Source organism: Uloborus diversus, chromosome 1, assembly GCF_026930045.1.
Source record: "Uloborus diversus isolate 005 chromosome 1, Udiv.v.3.1, whole genome shotgun sequence".
NCBI classification, from domain to species: domain Eukaryota; kingdom Metazoa; phylum Arthropoda; class Arachnida; order Araneae; family Uloboridae; genus Uloborus; species Uloborus diversus.
Window position 1 is genome coordinate 401,492 of NC_072731.1, and position 23,673 is coordinate 425,164.

The following is a 23,673-nucleotide window of genomic DNA, read 5'->3' on the forward strand; positions in this document are numbered from 1 at the left end:
CAACCAATTCTGACAAGGAACCATGAATGGCTTTTAATTAAAAATTTTGAGATTAAATTAAGGTCTTCGTAATGTAGTTAGTGTAGCATTAAGACATTTACTGTCCCTAGTAAAAGTCAGCAAAGGACTCTGTGTACTGTAACAACATCAGTTTCAATCGACACCCTTTGAAACATATCCAGCTGTTTCGTTTACTCACATATATATATATATATACACTGTTAAAAAAATGTATTCAAAAATGAAACTCTGAATGTATTCATTTTTTTTTTTGAATACAATTGATTCAAGAATGAGTAAATGTGGCATCAAATACAAACATACGAGAAATACGAGTCATGAAATGAGTACATGTGTTTCTCAAAATTAAACCTTATTGATTCGGAGCTATATTGAGTAATGAAAGTATTCAAAAATGAGTAAATTTTCATTATTTTTGAATACCCATTTTTAACAGTGTATATATATATATATATATATATATATATATATATATATATATATATATATATATATATATATATATATATATATATATATATATATATATATATATATATATATATATATATATTAGGGTCGTCCTTATTTATATGGGAAAACTTTTTTTTGGAATTCAACAAGTGACGCCCCCTAGTTTTGTGACACTATAATAAAAAGTAATCGGTGCAAAATTTGAACTCGATCGGTCAATAATAACACTTGCCCCTAGGACGTTGAACTTTAACACCACTTTTGATAATTTTCCCACAAATCTTCGAGTTTTTACTTCAGATCCCGTACATCGTTTCTCCTATGTTTGAAAAATATTTTTACAGCGAGGTAGCACTAAAATTAATCTTTTTAATTACTTCATATCGTCTAAAGATTTTACATTAAATAAGAATGAAATATTGCTTTAGAAACTTTACCTTGATCGTACGCTTTTCTCAATGTATCTCAATCGTGTGCATTTTTTTAGTCTTGGAGTGTCTGTAAAATACTAAATTGCTTTTTTGACTCATATTTGGTAAATTGATTGTGAAATTCTTCGCTTAATATTGTGCTCCTCTTTCAGTTGTATCATTCACAACTTTCAGCATTTTAACGATATCTCTTCCCTTTAAATAGCTTCCTTCATTTTGCCATGAATCAGGATCAAATAGGAAAACATCTTTTGGTGTTTGTAACTTATTAAACAGTTTTACTGACTTGTAATTGATTTTATAAAGAGGAAGATCTTTACTAAGAAAGTATTCCAAATCATCTACTGTTATTTGAAATTTTTTATACAGTCATCAGACACGTCTTCCTATTCAGCAAGCTTTTTTTTTTGAAGTAGTCTTTTCCTATCTTCAAAGTTAATTCCTTCATCCGATACGGACAAAGCTACTAGTTCATCCCCTAAGTACAATAAGTGATTTATGAATTTTTCAATCACTGCTTCTGCTGCATGTCTGTCATCATTTTGAACGCTACAGGTTTTTTAGACACTGAACAATAATATGTCATCAAATTCTTTTAGAATTTAAGTGATATGTATAATTTTTGAATTTTGAAGCGCTTAAATAATGGAATATCGATTCTAAAACTAAGAAAGGCAAGAACTTCTTTAAAGACATTCTGCAGTACGATTTCAAGTGCATGATGATAGCAGTACAAATGAAATATATCACCGTTTAGCTTTTGCTCTAAAAAATTACATGCACAATTTGTACGACCGGTATTGTAAACCGCTGTATAAAACACTAGCTTGAACAGTTAGCAATAAAGAGCAATCATCTAAGATATCATATACAATTGAAGAAATACCTCAGAAATTCTGAGTAGCTGTTCAACATTGGAACCTGAAACTATCATGGTAAGCCTATCGGCGTTTTTTTCCAGTTACATCTGGATGTAGCTTTGTATCCCAGGGAATAACTAAAAAATCTAAATTTAAATTCATGAAATCTGGTTTTACCTCTCGAAGATTTTCTCTTGCTCTCTTAAGGGATGTACGATTGATCATAAGGTTATTTGGATTTAAATTTACTGCATCTACATAGGCTGTTAATAAATGAGCAGCATCTTTGTCTGTAATATGGCATTTGTCTAACATTGATGAAATGCGAGCAGATCTCAATAGTTGTCAAGCTTTTTTGCGTTGTGGTAGACCAGATATAGAAAAAGGGTTCAACAGGTTAGGATAGATACCCATTTCGGTTTCTAAATCTTATGAATTGCAAGAGGAATTTGATGATAATAAAGGACTATGTACTGAAATAGAAGACAGTTTAAAGTATAGATTTTTACATTATTTCGATCTAGAATTTCTTTAAATTTATATTTTAGATATGCAAAATAGAGTTTATTTTTATGGTAGGGTAATCGAAGATTTTTCAAAATTTAAATTATTAAAATGCATAAACATTTAAGTATATAACTAAAGAACAGCGAATTAAAATATAATTGTCATTACTTATATTTATAGCATGGAAACCTAGTGACCCTATTCGCCACACCTATTACATACACAGAAAATTTTCTAAATCAACACCCCCAAAGCCTGGAGGAGGCAATTTGTTGTTGTCAAAAATCATTCATTAATGGCCTTTAGAATCCCTTGCGTCCGTCTTGGTGGAAAGAAATGTTCACCTGCCGCTTCACTGTAAAAACGATTTAGAAATGTTCCTGGAAAATAATGGGCAGCTGATGTGCCCAATTTCTTCCAGTAACATATCTTATAAAAGCCAGGAACGTTTTCCGCTACAATTCAGTAACCTTTCTGAAATTATCCTAGGTGCTTTCTAAAATATTCAGAACTTTTCCCGTTTAAAGTCAGTCGTATCTCTGGAATCTTGGAATAATCTTAGGTGGGTACACTGTAACAGTTTGGCACCTTACTGCGTTTCGAGAAAAGCTCCAAATGAAGTATTGCAACCTTGGCCAAAGCTAAGACTGAACTGCAAGTAAGTATCAATAATGCTACTTGCCTGCAATTCTTGCAAAGCTGCTTGGTCCATAGACTGATTGGCACCCTTAGGATGCCTTATCCGTCTAGACGGGCCGCAAACGAACTGAATTGGATACACTTTATAAACACGCTCAGTTAATCTTTAAACTGGGAGCTAAAAATAATTTTTACAACAGTGAGAAATCTGCATTCGTACAACTTGTAGCAATTCAGGAAACTTTTTGACAACGATACTTGATTTTTCCAGGAAGTGCATTAAAACCATAGAAATCCCGAAATGTTACACGGAAATACTCAGCAACGTTTCGGAAATTTTTTACAGTGTTGGTTTGAAACGAGCGCGAATAGCATTATGCCTGTCCCAAGGCCATTGGTGTACGTACCCTATGTAATTTGTAAAATTTTACAGAATGAAAGTGAGAGAATGGTTGGTCTGGAAGTAGCAACATCTATTGAGGTTCAAAATTACTTTAAATATAAAACCTAGGAAAATTTTTACATAAAAATGAGAAAATCCGCAATTTTTTCTTTAAAACTCAAAAAAGGGGGCCCTAGGAGCACGTGTTAATATTCATAAAATTTTGCATGGATCATTTATTTGTATAATGGAACAAATTGAGGGGGCGTCTTGTAAAATATCTACAACTTCAAAAATAAGGACCACCCTAATATATATATATATATATATATATATATATATATATATATATATATATATATATATATATATATATATATATATATATATATATATATATATATATATATATATATATATATATATATATATTTGCTGAGTTGCCCGTCTTTGCCCAGTCAAACTTGAAAATAAAAATTGTGTCAAGTGACGTGTATTCAACAATCAGGCTTAGTTAAATAAATAAAAACAACATCATGCAAAATTTCCCTTCCTAACAATAACGACATATATTAAAATACTTTTAAAAAATTAATCCAGAAAGATGGATTTAAAAAGCGTAACTATGGAAACACAAAATAAAGTAAGTTTAAGGAATTAAAATGCGAAATAAAATAATTAACAATTTGAATGGACATGAGATTTTTTGAACTTGATTGAAAAAGGCTTGTAACTTTTTTCCTTTCGAGATAGAAGCTCACTTTTTCGACCATAGGTCGAGATAGATCTAGGGTAAAAAATGTTGCTTTTCCAATGGTGTCAAAAAGAAAACTGTGGGGACAATTCCTTCACTTTTTATAGATTTACTAGAGAACCCGACAGACGTTGTTCTGTTCAAACTTTGTAAATTGAAAAGTTAAAAAAATTCAATAAAGTACTAAGTGTTTGAACCGTTTTGTTGAAAAAAATAAGTAAAAGGAAAATGCTTTATGCTGCTTGGTGTCAGAATGCGTATATTTATTACAACTTGATTTATCTAATGCCCATTGAGCAGTAGTTTTATTAACTATTTTTTCTTCAGTACTTGGTGGTTCGTTCCTTCAGCCATACTCGAAGGATAAAAAGCGTCCTCAGATGTTAAGTGTAAAAAACTACTCATCTAGAAGAAACGGGAAATCCGACTGCAACATCCCCATATGAAAAAGAATAAAACAATCGAAAGGATATCGTTTAAAAAAATGATAAAGGTAAAAACAGTTATCTGAATAAGTGAAAATCACTCATCCCTCCCCCCCCCCCCCCCGCCTCCTGAAGTAAATTAAACACATTCTTCCACTAAAATGACTAAACACTCTTTAAAAATGAAAAACAATTCTTTTCAATTTAAAATATTTCGCCAAAGAAACAAAAAAAAAAAAAAAAAAAAACATTAACATTAACTTTAAAATGTAAACAAATGATCACACAACTCTATTGTTTATATCCAAAGTCGCCAAGCCACCACGCTACTGCAATCCAGCCGATCAGTGAGCGAAGTTAGGAACGCTAATCGGTTGGAATTATCTTTTAAACAAAAACTTTTAAAACTTCATATATTGCCTATTTTGTTCTTTCCACCAAAGATAAAGATCTTCCACTGCACTGATCTTTTGTGTACAGAACTACCCTGTTGTAATTTATCCGGACGAAAATAAAATTTGTTTCGTCTTTAAATTCCATCCTCTTTTCCTTTAATAATGTACTGATAATTAGTTTGATAATCCTTAAAGTATTCTTGACATTGGTGCCAAAACTCAGATGGATTTGAGCCGAGAAACAAATGTTGCTAGGTACGGTACTTTCTGATCATTTAGTTATAAAAACCTAAAGCACCGATGCGGTTACATGGTTCAACTACGACGGCAGAACGCACGTTTTGCGTGAACCTTCCAGTACTTTACTTCAAAATATATCAAGGGACCTAAAATCGTTGCTTTCAAGAAATGTGTGCGCGAAAAAAAAAAAGGCTTCACTCTCTCTATCTCTCTCTCTCTACGTTTTATCTATTCTTAAATTACACATCACAGTAGAAATTTCATTACAAAAAGCAGAGCTGGCTTTCTTATTGTCCTTGGCAACGGTTTAAATATTTATTTCAGTTCTCGCTCAACAATAGGTTGAAATAAATATTAATCATTTGGGAGATATAACCATCTAATGTTTTAATTAATTAATTAATTAACAAAAACGTTTCCGATTCGATCCATCGCGCTTCTATATAAAACATGCTCTCCACAACTTAATTACATACGAAACATTTGATCAAAATCGGTCCTGCCGTGTAAAAGCCTTATGGTGACAAACGTCTGTACAGAAGATTTATACAGCTTCGAGACACAGAGCTATATCATCCATGAATATGAAGTCTTCATTTGGAAACCAATTTTTTAATCATGGAACCTTTGATCAAGCATGTTTCTATGCTGATACTAGGTCACAATGCCTACTGCGATGCATAAACATCCATTACTCTAAGCGGAAATTTCGCTTCAATCCATAAATTGGGTAGGATTTTTAACGGTTTGTGCTATGCAGTTTGGGGAAAATACTTGACTGGTACTCCTCCTGACATACTGACTGCTTTCTTTTCATACTTCTTTCTGATATTCTCGTTGCTTTATCAGAAAGCTACGCTTAAAAGTAAAAAAAAAAAATCTTTAACGCATATAATTTGTGTTAAAGTTGTATTATTGTTTTTATATATGTATTTATTATTGTTTGGCAACGCTAAGTACATTTTAAAGTTTTACAATGGCGATCATCTAATAAGTTGGAATAAAGTTCCGCTAATAATATCTTCGTCTCTTCCTATTTACAATTCATAGTTTACTCTGCTAAGTAGATACATAGCCTTAATATGGTATTTAAAGTCATCAGGTTATGTAAAATTTATCAATTTGTTGAGAAACATTCTCCTAAAGAAAGTTTTAGCCACATTTATAAACAGTTCCGAGTCTTTAGTGAGTACGCAATAAAGTTGATTTCAGAAAAAGGAAGGAGCAACTTTGAACTCAACTGGGTGATTAAAAGAAAATTAATGTTTCTCACCTTGCTCCGATTACTTATAAATTTTCCATGCACAATATTTTCCCCAAGCGAGTATCTTTTGCCTTAGCAAATGTGATATCAGCCCTTTTTTCTAGGGCAACGAGCAGCTAGTTCAACTGAAATGAGCTTTCTACGAATAGAAGAATCAACATAAATTTGCTACATACGCCTGTAGAAAGATTTTCAGTTCATGATCAGTTGTTTTTCTGTTGGCTTAAGCAATTTGAATAAATTTCATTTCTGTCCTTGCAGTAATTTTACTTTTCCTACTGCGTGTCTCTATTCTAGAATTCTTATTTTCACGTTTTAAATCCACTGATGTTTGCAGAAATTTAGTTTTTTTAGCGATATCTTGTTGTCAATAGTGATTTTCTTGGATGATGCACTTTGTCGCAGCCAGTTTTGTGAAAAAATATCGCTTGCTTCACTCACGATCACACAATAATCTTTTAACAAAAGAAAACAAAGCTACCGATTATAAACTAATTACAGCTGCGAAGCAAATTGCTTTACGGATGGAATGATACTGATAATAACCCAATGAACGAAAATAAAATACTAGCAGAGCATGCAGATATTTGAAGAACTGTGTTTAAACTTGATTGTTAATCAAACACAATCTTAATACAATGCAAAACATTTCACTACTTTGGAGCAAATGTTTTTCTTTCTTAAAAATACAAACATTTAACAAAACAATGTCCGGAAAATTACTCGAAAGGAGTGAAATATTGATTGAAACAACAAAACAAATTACCGTTTACGAAAATCTTCACGAAAAACTGAAAAAATTACAATTATTATAATAATTTGCACACCTATGTACATACATCAGGCTGTTTTTGAACTCTTGAATCCAATTTTAAGAGGTATTAGTAGGGGAACATGGGGAAAAGTGAAATGGGGAAATATTGACTCTGCTATTAGCTCCACCTATCCGGTATTATTTTAACCATGTACTACCATTTGTAATCTATTCCAGTCAGGTAAAAAATACCGCCTAAGATTAAGGCATTTGATAATATAAACAACTTTAAAAAAATGATATTTATGTTGTAATATTTTGTTGCAAGTCAAAAATTATTTTTATTACTATAAAATTATAAAGTTCTTGTTATTAACATTTTCAATATTAATTGAGACTTTCTAATATTCAATGCAGCAAAAATTTAGTTAATGTTAGTTATTTGTTAATTTAAATAAATTGTACAATAGTATAGAACATACGGGGCAAAGTGAAATAGTTTGTTTCGTTTAGTCACTCAGCCATTTAATATAAATCACTTACGTTTTCATTTGTTAATTAATGCATATGATTCATTTATTTAGTTACTCACTTATTTAGTGATTCAATCATTTATTTTCTTTTTCGTTTATTTATTTACTCGCGCATTTATTTTTCTTCGTGCACTACTTGATTTATTGATTTAATTATTCGTTTTTTGTTTCATAATCTTTTTATTTGTTCATTCAAACTTTTATTTACTGATTCTTTTGATCAAAAATATTTTTTTAATCAAATAGAAACTTTTTAACTAGAAAAATATTTAATTTTTTACTTTGCCCCATGGGAAAAAAAGTGAAAAATTTCCATCTTTTTTTTAAAAAAAACTCAAATTTTCTGCCAAAAATAAAAATAGTTTCAACGCAAGTTTTACTGTAAAATACAATGTTCTTTCTTTACATGTACTGTAATTTTCAAAACAAATTTCTGATTTGTTCATTTTGAAAAAACTCAGCCATCTTAACCATTTCACTTTGCATCACATTCCACTACTCTACATGAAAAACAAAATGAAGGGTCTCAAACGTCTTCAAAAGGAGATAGGTGGCATTAAAGTTTAGAGTCCAAAATTTCCAATGATTATAAAATACTGAAAAATAAATCGATTCGTTTGCAGTTTTCGCTAAAATTATTCTTTTTATCAGTATTTTTTTTTTTTTTTGAAAATAAATTTTAAAGATGTAGTTCAAAAATTGCCGATAGGGGGGGGGAGGACGCTTTAGGCTTTAGAGTAACGAACAACTGTTTTTTTACCCTCATTTTTGAATATCATTAAACATTTTCTAATGCTTGTACTAAAACTTAAACATTGAGCTCAAAACCTGAATTATTGGAAGTGGTTGAGTCTCGCAAACTGGACTGTGTTCAAAAGTTGAAATACAATCAGTCACAAAAAAAAGTATTCACTCAGAAGGAAAAGAGGTGTCTTAAAGGAATTTAACATGCATGTGACCTATGAATTGACGCGTAACCGCTCCCTTCATTCTTACCGGTTTTTTTTAAATTTTTTACTTTTGTAAAGCCAATACACGGTCGGTTAGCTTACTATACAAAACACCATCCGATGTGTAAAGATACCCCCTCCCAATATTTTTTAAAATTTTAAAGGCTGAGATAGGGAAATTATGCATGATTATTTCCTTATAGTTTTTTATACCGAAGGTATACTCTATTTAAAGGAATTCATTTAGAATGGTTTTTCTTTTTATTTTATTTGCTTAAAAATTTAGTGTTTTTTAAAAATATTTTTACCAGTATCTTTACTGGACATTAAAACTGCATATTTCTAGCAGTATTGTATATATATTTTATATGATTCATCCATGTACTATGGTGTAACTTTCAAAATATTGCCGGTTATTAGTATTTTGTTTCGTGGATCTTTAGTGTGAATAGAAATTACAGTTTTGAGAAATAAATTAATCAACTTTAAAACATTAATATGGAAAGAGAAAAAAGAGCGTTTAAAAAGACTTTCAAAACCTGATTGAAATTCTTGATAGCGAAAACTTGGAATTTGTCAGAAGAGACAATCATCCTTCTTCCCCTTCCCCAGAAAAATTATGCTGTAAACTAACTATAAAGTGAATTGAAAAATTCACTTTATAGTTAGAGTATCACTCATATAGTATATCACTCGTATAGTAGAGAGTCACTTTATAGTTAGAAAAAGAAAGAAATTTTCTTTTCTTTCTTTTTCCAAACTGAAGGACCCAATCCAACCACTTGATCAGTGGGGCATATATCACATTCCTTGTCAATGTAATATTGGTTACGTGGGACAGACAAGGCGTTCACTTAAAATTCGTTTGAAAAAACACGAAAACCACGTTAAAAAACAGGAACTGAACAAATCTTCAATTGCTAAACATTGTTGGGACACAGGGAACAATTTTCTCTTTTCGGAAACCAAGATCATTTGCAGACCTACAACAGTAGGTGAATTAGATTTTCTAGAATCCTTTTACATTCATAAAAACTTAAATAATCTTTGCAATGAGTCTTTTGCTGTTCCGCATTTTTCTCCAATCTTATTCAATCTTACACGTTAGAATACGTCATATTTTGCCTCAGCACTTGCTGATAGCTGATTGGTCAATGTTTTCCCGGTTACGCAATTTAAACTTTCCCACTGACCTTGACTCATCCATTTGTACATTTCGCACTGAGGAAGGAGGCTATTGCCTCTGAAACATGTCTGCGTTTTTATAAAGTTTTTATCTTTTCTGTGCTTTTAAACGTTGTTTCATTTTTATTCAATTTAACTATAAAGTATTAAATTGTATATATATACTTTTAAAAATAAAAATATATTTAAGAAATCCTTTTTTAAGGTAGGCGAACATCATAAATATTTTTTTCTTCAATATTCAATGCACTTTTTTAAAACTTTATACAATTATTATATGAGATAAATAACACATTTTGACACTTATTTGTTGAAAAAAATTTTTTGAGAGTTTTTTTTTTAATAAAAAGTCATATTTTTAGTAAAAAACTACCATTTCCTTAACACTTCTAGTGCATTCACTTTTTCATAATTTTAAAAACTTTTTGTGTCTCTCTTAGGTGTTCTATGTTAGATACCAGAATGGGATATGACCCTCCAATTTGGAAATTATTAACTAAAAACAGGTTTTATGGGTAAATGTTTGAAAATTTTTCGCGAGAAACGTGTTTTTTACCACCTAAGTTTAACTGATCATTATTTTAAAACCTCATATTGCATGTACATTAACTTTTCGAGGTTTACATCACAGTAATATGTTCAATTACCATGTTTGCAAAGTTTCAAATCTTTAGAGCTAATACTTTTTTTCGCTAGAGCTGTTGGCGTAAATAAAAACTTGAAAACGTGGTTATTAGAAAATCAAGAAAGAAAAAGTAAATTTCAGTTATAAACAATGCATTTGAGTGAAGTAAATTCTTCTAGATTTCTCAATCATTCACCGACTTAAAAAACAATTGCGAACTTAGAAAGTAGAACAATGGGGCTCTCTAAATTCTTCAAAATCTCAAAGTCGCTTTTTTTTTCGAAAATTAGGGTATTCGCCTTCCTTAACTAAATGGGGAGGAAGGGCTATATCTCCAAAAAAAAAAAAAACTTTACTATTTCCTAAAAAAATAAAGAAAAAAAATAAAAGCAGAATACAATTTGCAGATGTTATGATAGAGGTTTTTTTTAGAGGTATAGAACTTTAAGTTGGCAACACTATTTGATATGTGCCCCATTTTGATAGCTGTCACTTGTTTTGTGTTAAACAAGTGGCTTGGTTTGCCATTTCATCATGAATAGATTCACACCAGAACAACGCCTACAAATTGTGCGCATTTTCTACGAAAAACATGGTTCGGTTCGAAAAAATCATCGCGCTCTTTGTCCATTTTACGGTCGGAACAATCTTCCATCAGAGCAATTAATTCGAGCAATCATGGATCGTTTGCACGACTGTGTGAAGTCATGGGTCTACAGCTATAAGCCACAGATGATTGACGCCTTGGAAAAGAACATTCGGCACGATATCACTGGCATACGGCCTCCTTTGCTGCAAAAAGTGATAGAAAATTTGACTTCCCGATTGGACTTTCTCCGAGCTAGCCGAGGTGGCAAAGAGCAAAGAATCATCTTTCGAATAAAGTCAAATTCATGGCAATAAACACCTTTTAACTGTTTTATTTGAAACTAAAGATTTTTTAAAACTCCATTAAGTTATGAACAATTAAGTTAATCAATTTGAGCAACTTAATTGTGAATTAAAAGGAAGAATTACGCTCCTGAAGTCTTAGGAAATGTTAGGAAGGTAATTAAAAAGTTGAATAAATACCTTTGTGCAGAAAAAGTAAAAGTAAGAAATAACAATGTAATTAAACAGAAATTGCAAATTATTCCACACCAATGGTTCCGAGTTTCAAGAAATCCCTTTTTCATTGCAAATAGAGTGAGTTTATGGATGAAAAGGCATGCGACAAAAGTCTCTTGTCTATTCATCTTGTAGTTTCTTGAAGCCATTTCAAAGGCACTACATTTCAAATTGCAGGAAAAAACAAACAAAATACTGCATTACACCAGACTTTATAACAAAGCAATTAATTGTAAAAATTCTAATCAAAATAAAACTCTCACAGCATATAATTCAATATCTTTATAAACAGAACAGGTATGAAAATTAAAGTGATTTATGCATAACATTTCTATAAATTATTTCCTATCAAATAACTAATTCTTAAACAACTACGAATTGCGCAATGCGTCTATATATTCAATTATTGACATTAATAGCAAATACATATTAAAATCAACAATTCAGAATATCTAGTCTCTTTTTCTACATAATTACTCATATTTATAAGACAGTAACAAAAAGTAATTTTACTCTTCTTTGCTCATACAGCAAAACCTTGGCGAGCGTTTCTGCCGCCAGATGCATTTCAAAGCCTGCCAAGCTAAGGGTACACAAAAACGAATATAAAAGCAAAATTTTACGTAGTAGACTGCGTTTACAGTGGTATATTTAAGTGTTAATGACTAAATGAATGCATAAATATCGTACAACATCTAAATAAGTAGGTTGTATAAATATACTAAGCAGAAAATAAGTGTAAACAGTATTGATGCTTCACTACCGGAACACAAAAATTAAAATTAAAAAAAAAAAGAAAATTCATTTGAATTCTGAAATTTTGAATTCAAATTATGTTTTTCGCAATCACGAACAGCGACAGGATCGTACTCATTGGAGTTATTGTTTCCAGAAACGGCTCCTGTCCCCCAAACCTGCCCCTCCTCCTGGGCGGTTACGTGTGCATAGTTGAGTGAGTGTGTAGGCTTGTGTGTATGTGTAGACCTGTGTATGCACGCAGGTGTGTGTGTGTGAGTGTATGTGCGTGAAGTCTTGTGTGCGTATGTGTGTGAGTGTGTGAGCGTGCGTGTGTGTAGGACATGGACGCCTCCGATCAGGAGAAGCGGATAGCTCGGGACCGGAGCAACCTGCAGAGGCCGGTGGGCGGTGGTGCTGCAGAGGGCCCTGGTCCAAGCTGAAAAAGGAACCGGACGCCAAAGACGGTCAAGTGAGGACAATAAGCAATCGTGATTGCTCAATAAAGAAAGGGATTTTTCCAGAAAAAATTGCACATACATAGAGATTAAACATCCATATATTGATAATTAATAGCAAAAATGTTGTTCATTCCTGTATTTTAACGGATTCTACGTAGTTTTGATCGCTTCTCGGACGCTCCATGTCAATTCTACGGGAAGAAAATCTTTATTGCCTGCGGGGGTAAACTGGAGATTTCGACCAATAAGCGGAGGGTCGCGTATTGCACGACTCTGAAGCGTAGCACACATGATTAAACGTACCACCCATTTACATTAGCATTTTGAACGAGCAGAAAATACATCTGGGGAGTGTCCCCTTTCAATTGAGCAAAAGCAGGCCAAGTCTAGTCAAACAGATCCACAGCCATACAATCCTTTTCTCGAAGCTACTCACGGAACTTTTGACCGCCCTGCTAACTTCGTTGTGGATATGACTAGAGGCGTGAATTTACAGCGACTCAAAGTTAATGCGATAGAGAGCTATATTACAAAAATTTCCTTCCATTTATACTATTCGTTGGCCAATTAAAGTTTTTGAATTTGAACTGACAAAGTTATCAAGAAAACACCAAAAACATTTTATACTAAATTTCAATATGACATTAAATTCAGAAAAAAAAAAGGTAAATAAAATAAAATGACAGACAGTCTCGAAACGCAGTTTTTTTTTTTAACAACCAGGGGCCTCTGACCCCTGCTCGCTAACGCTCACCAACCCCCCAAAGATTGCTTCGCAATCTTATTTGAAACGCAAAGATTTAAATCGTCAATAAAAAAGAAGAAGATTAAAAGCGCATTATGAGCTAGCTCCCTTCGGATCAAAAAGCACCCCTTCCCGGATTTTCAAAATAACTTGTACCAACTTGCAGAGCCGTAAGGACTAAGGGGATCCTGAGCATTGCATAGCTGCAGTTTTGTACGTTTGAATAGTCGCTTTCCTATTCGTGGTCTCAGGTAATATATTTTGCTCTTTAGCTCGATGCTTAAATTGAGTTGAGCCTAAGATTTTCCGTTAAAATCGAAATTCTTAAAGTTTGAGAATAAGAAAGAAGAAACATGTGGCGAATCGAAAAGAGGTAACTATGGCAACGCCAAATAAAACATGGAATAATTTTAATCGAGATGAAATTATTCGAACTTTATTTTTAACGGCTTGTATCTTTTTTCTCTTTCTAGATAGAAGCTCAGTTTTTCGACCATTGGTCGAGTTATATCTGAAGTAAAAAAATATGCTATTTCCAGTGGTGTCAAAAAGAAAAATGTGGGACAATTCCTTCGCTTTTTATTGATGGATTTAATGAAGAAAGCAGTGCCTAAATTTTAGCTAAGCCTAAAAAAGTTCGAGTTGAAAACGCAAATACCTCCCACCGTATTTAAGTTGGAGCAATGAAACTAATTGCGTAAAACGCGGAAAAATCTACCCTTTCCAACGATATATAATATTAATGTATGCAAGTCATTTTTCACCCTTTTAATGGGCAATAATAGGCAATTTACGTGAAATTTGAGCTTAAAACATTAATTACAACAAAACTAATTCGAATTTTAAGAAAATGAAACCCCAGGTGCACACCCCCGGGGCTCGAAGTAGTTTTGTACAAAATTTCAAGGCTGTAGGTGCTATGGGGCGTTCTGGACGCACGTCCGCCACAGACTTCCCTCCAGAATTTCTTTGAAACCTTACTTTTATTTACTATAAAGAGATAATGTTTGAAGTAAATACGCAATTACAGAAAATATTTAAAAATCCCGATTGTCATTTGCTTAAATGTAATTGAATTAAATTAAATTTAAAAAGCAACGATAGAAGCGAAGTTTTAGCTATATATATATATGTATATATATATATTGATAAAATTATAATGCAACTGCTTTTTGATTAAAAAAAAAACCAAAACGAATCTATAAAAACTTAAATATTGTTAGAGTTGGTTAAATCCGTGTGATTTCTACATTTTTACAATTTTTACCTGAAGATCTTCGACTTAAATAGTCTGGTAAAAAATCATATGAAAGGATAGCTAAAACAAATGTAATATGTAAGATGAAAGAGTATACTTTATTTTGCATTCTTTTTTCTCTTATGTTAATAAAAAATGGCATCGTGATCCTGAGGAATTTTTAATGAAATGCCAAAACAAAGGTTTTTGTTCTCACAAACCTTCTCCCGCCTAGAACGCATTTTACACATGTATGGTGACAATTTGAAGAAGATATTTTTTTTTCCTTTTGCTAAATATGGAGCAATCTTTTGTACCACGAAACACAGTTTCTTTGTTTTCTTTCACGAAGATATTTTCATTACTGCTTTAATTTGTTTCAAAAATATTTCAGGTTTAATGATCTTTTGCACTGAAATATTTACGCAAGCCTGGATGCTTCTTATGACACAGTTATTACGGTAGACTTCTCTATCTATCTTAGTTTAATGAAAAATATCCTGTTATACGTTATTTGTGTACACTTATTTTACGCACTGTGCACAAAAAAAGCAGAAAAATTAACTAAACCCTTAAGTTTAAAGATTTTTTATTCATTTATATATCTATATCTATCTATCTATCTATCTATCTATACATACACACACACACACACACATTATATATATATATATATATATATATATATATATATATATATATATATATGTGTGTGTGTGTGTGTGTGTGATGTGTTATTTTCTAAGACACTTTATTAAGAACTCGAACTCTTGTGAACTATGTTTTTATTATTCCTACGCGCGGAGTGAGATTGTGCGCGACGCGACCAATTTTGGCGGGTTGAAGATGAAGGAATGATGGGAAGTGTGGTGGAAGACGTGTTGTTCTCGATGTTTTAATGTTTATTGTTCTATGTTCCTGTATTCGTCTTGTGCTGTCAATTATTAAATGTTTATTAGTATACGATGTCGTCATTATGCTTTGTTGTGTGAAGAATACCCCTAGATCAGCCGAGATCCTTATATATATATATATATATATATATATATAGGGGCGGACTGGCCAGGTCGGCTAGTCGGGGATCCTAATACATTCAAATTCACACTGAACATTTTTAAAGTGTTATAATAAAATAAAATAAAAGCATGCAAGTTGTTTTCTCTATGTGAAAAAAGCGTTTGGAAACAGGTTTATTCTTTTTCCATCCTAAGCAGAGACCAAAGAAAGTAGCCGAAGTCCACACGTGCGAATGCTTAGCTCTCTTATCAACTTTCTCTCTAGTTTTTAGAGTTCTGGGGACCATGGCTCTCACATTGAAGAAACGGAGGGGGCCAGAGAAATTTGAGTCCGATGCGGCCTGAAAAAGGCCCCGGGACGAAAAATAGGGTTAAAAACTTGTATTTGTACATCTATTAACGCTAGAAAGACGGAGGAGCCTGTGTGGCCCCTCGCATAGTTTGTTGTTTAATAACTCGGATAATATCAATCGGAACTTAATGGAATTTTTTGAATTTTTATTATATGACGCTATTTGAGTGCTTGTTTAATCATTTAAACATTCGCCTCATAGTACTGTTATTTCAGTACTTGCACGACATTACTGGTGGAAATACATAACTGAACAATATTAACTGTTGCCATTTTATTCATGCTTTGTATTAAACGTATGTAACGTGACATGCTATGTATTTATTCTTCCCAGGGGAGAGGGGAAACATGTGAGATAGTCGGTGCACTACCAGGCGGGTGGTTTTAGAGACTATTGTTGTTTTTCTTATAGTTAATGTTGTACTATGTTGTCCTTCTTTTATTTAGGCCTGAGTTGAACACTCGTCTGTTGGTATCGCTTTTATTTTCAAAACAGCCTATGCATCGCCTGGCGACGCAATAAGTAATACAGCTGTTTACTTATTAGAATCGTACTATTAAAAACCTTTAATTAATACAGTTTTTTTAAATATTTTTTTTTATTTAGAAGCTAAACAACTTCACATACAAAAGGACTGCGTGCCCAGCGCCTTGCCCCTGGACACACAGGAAAAAATTGCAACAGAAGGGAAGGAAATAACACACAGTGACAGGATAATCGAACCCATGACCTCCGGCTTAGAAGGGGAAGCTTCTACCCCATAGCCAAGGAGGCCCCATTAATAGTTAGTAACATTTCGTTAACTGTAAGGGCTCGGTTCCACATTTAGAAACGGGTTAGTATACGAATGGTTAGTGAAGTTGAGGAGTGACAAAGAGAGTGACAAAGAAACATAAGCATAAAGGGTTGTTAGAGTCAAACATACATTTAAATACATTCAAAATAGTGGTGCGACATCGATGGCAAAACATCGATGTTAGAAATTAAAACATCGATGGTATTGATACATCGACCAAAAAAACATCGATGTCTCCAAACATCGATGTTTTAAAACAACGATCTTTTTATTAATATATAACATACATTTTTGAGTACACTACACAAATTTAAGCAATACAAAAGAATACGTACCCGACGAATATATTAAAAAATACTGAATCTCAAACCATGATTATAATTTGATAAGAATAAATTCACAACATCTTGGTATATTATAGTAGAACAAAAACTGATAATATAAGACAAGCGCTGATTAATACAAACTAGTTATAGTAATAGGGAAATATTTTCAAACTAAATGAAACTAAAAGTAAATTTACATCAAAAAAGAATCTAAGAAAAAATGTATCAGAGCACTTACCGTGGGTTGAATGATGCGAAAAAGTTGTGTTAATTATATTAAAAATATAAAATGAATTCTAATCAGGCCCGGCTCTTGGGGTTGGCGACCTATGCCACTGCCTAGGGTGGCAGAGTTTAGGGGCAGCCAATTTCATAATGGCAAAATGTAAAGAGGCAAAAAAATAAGGGGGGAAATGATAAACTCAAATTAGTTCCTTTTTTTTTCTGTAGCTCAAAATCAGCTGTACGAGAGAGTATGCTCGATGATTTAAGATAAAAAATACATATAGGCCAGGGGCGGCTCCTGTCAACATCGCCTGGGGCGGCAAATCGACTAGAGCCGGCCGTGATTCTAACAAGTATTTTTAAGAGCAAGAAATACTGTTCAGCTCCGACAAAATGAGCAATGGCCTTGAACAAGTCCATTTCTTTCAAGGAAGAGCAATCGGTATGAAGAGGCATTGTTAGGCGTGGTTGGGCAACCATTGCAACCCTTTTATTGGCGAGAAAATCCTGTACCGCTTGCTAATAGTTAGGTATAGTAATATTGTTCGCCAAATGGGCAATACACTGCCAACTAAATCCACAAATTTACAAGCCGTTTTTTCTCACCCCTATTTCAAGTAATGGAATCGATGAAGCGGTCGGGCAGCGGAGCTCAACTTGCCAGAGATGGACAGTATGTGTTGTACTGTTAGTTAATAATTAAACACAAATGGTCAGTAATAGAGGGACGACTTGTTGGGGGAAGTCGATAAGTAACCCCGAATATTGGTGCTAACAATTTGGAGGAAAAAAAGTTTGTTTACTTTGTCCCCCCGAAACGCATTTCTCTTTTTGCAGACTATCCCACCAGTCAGAGAAACATCTCTTTCCGATGGAACAGAAGTTGTCATCACTATCAAATACTTTAAAGCAACTTTTACCAGCTTTGAATTTTTAAAGCTATAATTTTCACCGTAGTAACATATAGGATTTTCCTTTAGTTTAGGAACTGGAGCTTTGAAATAGACTGCAAGTTTTGGCACCAGACTACCAGTGTCAGGTTCTTCCAATAGCTTTGACCTCTTCCGCACTCTCTAGTTCACCTTCTACTATCTTGAACTGATCTTCCCAAAAACCATCCTCTACACACCAAAATTATTTTTACAAAGTTCGTGCAAAAAATGATTTTTTTTTTTTTTTGGACAACTCCATAAGTAAACTTAATTACCTAGCGGGAAAATTGGAGCAAATTTTATGATAATTTTCAATTAAAATGCAAAAACATCAACATCGAAAAAACATCGAAACCAAAACATCGATGGTCCAAAAACATCGAAAGTAAAACATCGATGTTGAAAACATCGGTGCTTTAGCAAAAACATCGATGTTTCCAAAACATCGACATCGATGTCGCACCCCTAATTCAAAACATTGTATTGTGTTAGATATTTTTTTACAATATTGCCTTTTACAATACTAGAATTATTTGTCCTAAAAGAAAAAAAAAAACAGTTCTTTATTTAAAATTGTAAAAGAAAATACTATTTCGCATATGATGTATCATAAAATGTTTGCCGGCTAAAATAAAGTAACATTTTGATATTTTTTTAATTTTACGATCTATACTACTAATTCAAGTAAGGACAGATTAAACGATCATTAATTAAAAATTTAAAGCCCAAACTCCTCCGCAAACAAATCACTATTTTTTCTTTCCTTGGTAACAAAGAAACGCAAAGTAGCAAAAGACAATCGGAAAGGTTAAGAGTAAGATGTTTATTTCTTTATACTTTAAAATGTAATTTAAATCTTTTAATCGAAGTTTTGCTTTTAAGTGAGTTTATTTTTCTGCATTAGAGCTTTAATCTTAAAATGTTTTACGGTATTTAATTAAGCTAAAGTAATCCTATCAAATAATTTCATCTCTTTAAACGTATTTAAATTACGCTTTTTTAATCAGTTAATAAAACTGCTGTTGGAAAAGGTTTTTATAAATTACCTTGCAATGTAAAGGGTGTCCCAAAATTAACGCAAGATTTGAATTTGCCACCATTTTTCCATAAATTGTTGGCAGCCATGAAAAAAGAACAATTTGACAGTTGAGAGTTTAGGGTTCGTAAAAATGGGGTGTTATTGTACCATACAGCTAGAGAGAGTGAAACATTTCAATTACTGCATCAGGCATTTCCTAGTCGCGTACTCTCTCATTTCGGTGATCAGAATTGGCACCCTAGATCGTGCGATTTAACATTTTTAAATTTCTTCTTATGGGGTTATTTGAATTCAGAGGTCTATGTAAACAAGCTCACAACCACCCGTGTATTACCGTGTTACGATCCCGAGCGCCAATAACAGTAACTGCTTGACCAGCCTCAACTTTCATTATTTTTGAAACAATTGTTCGATAATGAAAGCGCGTTATTGTATCGTATAACGCTCCATTTTTGATTACCCTAAACTCTCAGCTGTCAAATTGTTCTTTTACTTTCTTCTATATCTAATATATAGAAGAAAGTATTGGATTCGTGCAAATTTTCGAATTTCGAATTTTGACGGATTCGAACGTTTTGAGGTGTGCTGAGTTCATTTCTACTATTTTTGGAAAATGATGTCTGTCTGTGTGTGTGTATGTGTGTGTGTGTCACGTCTGTGTGTGACCAGTTTTTTGTGGTCGCTCTACAGCAAAAACTACCGCATGAAATCGAACGAAATTTGGTACACATATGTGCCCTTATGTGAACTTGTGCCCATTGGTTTTTGGCGCGAATTCCTCCAAGGAGGGTGGAGTAATGGGACGTTTTTTGAGTTACGCGTGATTGCTATTCCTCAGGAAGTAACTGGCGGAATCAAACAAAATTTGGTTCATATGTTGCCAGTAACAGGAACAGGTGCTGATTCAATTTTGGTGTCAATAACTCAAACGGAGGTTGAGCTATAGAACGTTTTTTTTCGTCAATTGTGACTGCTGTATCTCAAGAAATAATGAACGAAATGAAAGAAAAATTTATCTGCAAGTAGCCCTTAGTGGGTATAAAAGCTGATTTTATTTTGGTGTTAACAGCTAAAAAGGGGGGGGGGGTAGCGCAATCGCCCGTTCTTTTTTTCCATTGTGAGTGCCCTATCTCAAGAAGTAATGCTACGTTCTGGTTGAAATTTGGAATATATGTGAATTCATATGTAAACAGGCTTTGGTTCAATTTTGACACCAATCGCTCCAAGATGTTTTTTTTTTTTTTTTTTGCGAATAAAAATAGCTTTATTAATGCAACAATAAGAAAGATAAATCGTAATAGATTTTCGTCTGCGTATTTCTCGTGATTTTAATTGTATGGAAATGATCGGAAATATTATCTCAATGATTTAAAATTTTTAACTGTTGCCATCTTATGTTTGTTAACAAATAAAATATTTGTAATTGATTCAAGCAAAGCTTTTAAAATAACTTTCAATTTTCGCTCTTTGCTTTGCTTTTGCAATAATTCAGACATTGGGATGGTCGTCAAGTTTTTGCATGTGTAATTTGTTTTTTTTTGGGGGGGGGGGATATTGCTTACTCGTCAAGCATGGGGAGGGATCAGAAAAGAAAGAAAAATATAGAAGAAAGTTTCGTGATGGCCACAACATACTAGTTTCAGGGTTGCCAACCATTTTTTGCAAAAATGGCGGCAAATTCAAATCTTGCGTTAATTTTGGGACACCCTTTATTTAGCCCACGCAGTGAAAAATAATCTTTCGTTTCTACTTACAAAATTAGTATTCAATGAAAAAAAAATGTTAGATATTTCACCATCTTAAAATTATAAACAGGGTGATTCAGAATTACTCATTAATAATAGACGTACAGGTGAGGCAAACGACACCAAGCGTGAATCGTAAATAGACCTATGGTCACGAACGTAAAGCTGACGCGATACAGCACAATGCAAAAAAACTGACGGATTCGAAACAAGTCACTAATTTATTTAGCAAATGCGATTTTATTCATCTTTTTTACTTTCTTCTATTTCTAATATATAGAAGAAAGTATTGGATTCCTGCAAATTTTCGAATTTCGAATTTTGACGGATTCGAACGTTTTGAGGTGTGCTGAGTCCATTTCGACTATTTTTGGAAAATGTCTGTCTGTTTGTGTGTATGTGTGTGTATGTGTATGTGTGTGTGTGTGTGTGTATGTGTGTCACGTCTGTGTGTGACCAGTTCTTTGTGGCCGCTCTACAGCAAAAACTACCGCATGAAATTGAACGAAATTTGGTACACATATGTGCCCCTATGTGAACTTGTGCCCATTGGTTTTTGGCGTGAATTCCTCCAAGGGGGGTGGAGCAATGGGACGTTTTTTGAGTTACGCGTGCTTACTATTCCTCAGGAAGTAACTGGCGGAATCAAACAAAATTAGGTCCATATGTTGCCCTTAACAGGAGCAGGTGCTGATTCAATTTTGGTGTCAATAGCTCAAACGGGGGTTGAGTTATAGAACGTTTTTTTGTCGTCAATTGTGACTGCTGTATCTCAAGAAATAACGCACGGAATCAAACAAAAATTTTTTGACAAGTAGTCCTTAGTGGATATAAGAGCTGATTTTATTTTGGTGTCAACAGCTAAAAAGGGGGTAGCGCAATCGCCCGTTCTTTTTTTCCATTGTGAGTGCCCTATCTCAAGAAGTAATGCAACGTTCTGGTTGAAATTTGGAATATATGTGAATACATACGTCAACAGGCTTTGGTTCAATTTTGACGCCAATCGCTCCAAGAGGTGTTGATTGTATTTTTGAATAAAAATAGCTTTATTAATGCAACAATAAGAAAGATAAATCGTAATAGATTGTCGTCTGCGTATTTCTCGTGATTTTAATTGTATGGAAATGATCGGAAATATTATCTCAATGATTTAAGATTTTTAACTGTTGCCATCTTATGTTTGTTAATAAATAAAATATTTGTAATTAATTCAAGTAAGGCTTTTAAAGTAACTTTAAATTTTCGCTCTTTGTTTTGTTTTTACAATAATTCAGACATTGGGATGGTCGTCAAGTTTTTGCATGTGTAATTTTGTTTTTGTTAGGAATATTGCTTCCTCGTCAAGCATGGGGAGGGATCAGAAAAAGGAAAAATACAGAAGAAAGTTTCGTGATGGCCACAACATACTAGTTTCTTTTAAGTCAAGGTTTAAACTGCTTAAAGTTGATGCCTACAGCACCTCTAATACACCTGTTGCAGAGACAGCGCAGTGATTTTTGAACCCTCGTCAGAAGAATTCGTCATCGCGACGAGCAGTGGATCGTTAATGCAACGCATATATTATAGCTGCTAAACACAAATTTCAAAAAATGCTTTAAACTTTTCTTAAGGGGTTTGCCTGCTCTAAAATGACCATTTTTGCAAAAAAGAAAAAAAAAATGTTTTGTTTTATTTTATTATAAACTGACTTCAAAAAAGGAGGTTATGATTTCGTCTTGCGGCTTTTTACTTTCTTCTATATGTAATATATAGAAGAAAGTATTGGATTCGTGCAAATTTTCGAATTTCGAATTTTGACGGATTTGAACGTTTTGAGGTGTGCTGAGTCCATTTCGACTATTTTTGGAAAATGTCTCTGTGTGTGTGTGTGTGTGTGTGTGTGTGTGTGTGTGTGTGTGTGTATGTGTGTATGTGTGTCACGTCTGTGTGTGTTACCAGTTTTTTGTGGCCGCTCTACAGCAAAAACTACTGCATGAAATCGAACGAAATTCGGTACACATATGTGCCCCTATGTGAACTTGTGCCCATTGGTTTTTGGCGCGAATTCCTCCAAGGGGGGTGTAGCAATGGGACGTTTTTTGAGTTACGCGTGCTTGCTATTCCTCAGGAAGTAACTGGCGGAATCAAACAAAATTTGGTCCATATGTTTCCATTAACAGGAACAGATGCTGATTCAATTTTGGTGTCAATAGCTCAAACGGGGGTTGAGCTATAGAACGTTTTTTGTCGTCAATTGTGACTGTTGTATCTCAAGAAATAATGAACGGAATGAAAGAAAAATTTATCGGTAAGTAGTCCTTAGTGGGTATAAGAGCTGATTTTATTTTAGTGGCAACAGCTAAAAAGGGGGTAGCGCAGTCGCCCGTTCTTTTTTTCCATTGTGAGTGCTCTATCTCAAGAAGTAATGCTACGTTCTGGTTGAAATTTGGAATATATGTGAATCCATATGTAAACAGGCTTTGGTTCAATTTTGACGCCAATCGCTCCAAGAGGTGTTGATTGTATTTTTGAATAAAAATAGCTTTATTAATGCAACAA